The sequence below is a fragment of the Ylistrum balloti genome, unplaced genomic scaffold (genome assembly GCF_031769215.1).
Source record: "Ylistrum balloti isolate Yb309-2 unplaced genomic scaffold, AGI_CSIRO_Ybal_v1 Utg370056, whole genome shotgun sequence".
Lineage (NCBI taxonomy): Eukaryota > Metazoa > Mollusca > Bivalvia > Pectinida > Pectinidae > Ylistrum > Ylistrum balloti.
Genome location: NW_026782106.1, coordinates 1,709,434 through 1,709,661, shown reverse-complemented (window position 1 = coordinate 1,709,661; position 228 = coordinate 1,709,434).

The window sequence follows — 228 nt, the reverse complement described above, 5'->3', positions numbered from 1 at the left end:
TTTTTCAATACCTGTAAAAGCAGAATGTCATCCCAGGAAGGCAGCCGTAAACGAACTGCTCAACTACTGAAACTATGTTTCGTTGTTATGTTATTCTTTGTAACGTTTCAGTTTATATTTTATTTGGTCGTTCAAACAAAAATTATAAGGAAAATATACACTAATATCGACATAATTCTAAACGAAAGCGGCAGTTTTCTTGAAAAACTACATTCAGGTTTTGATATA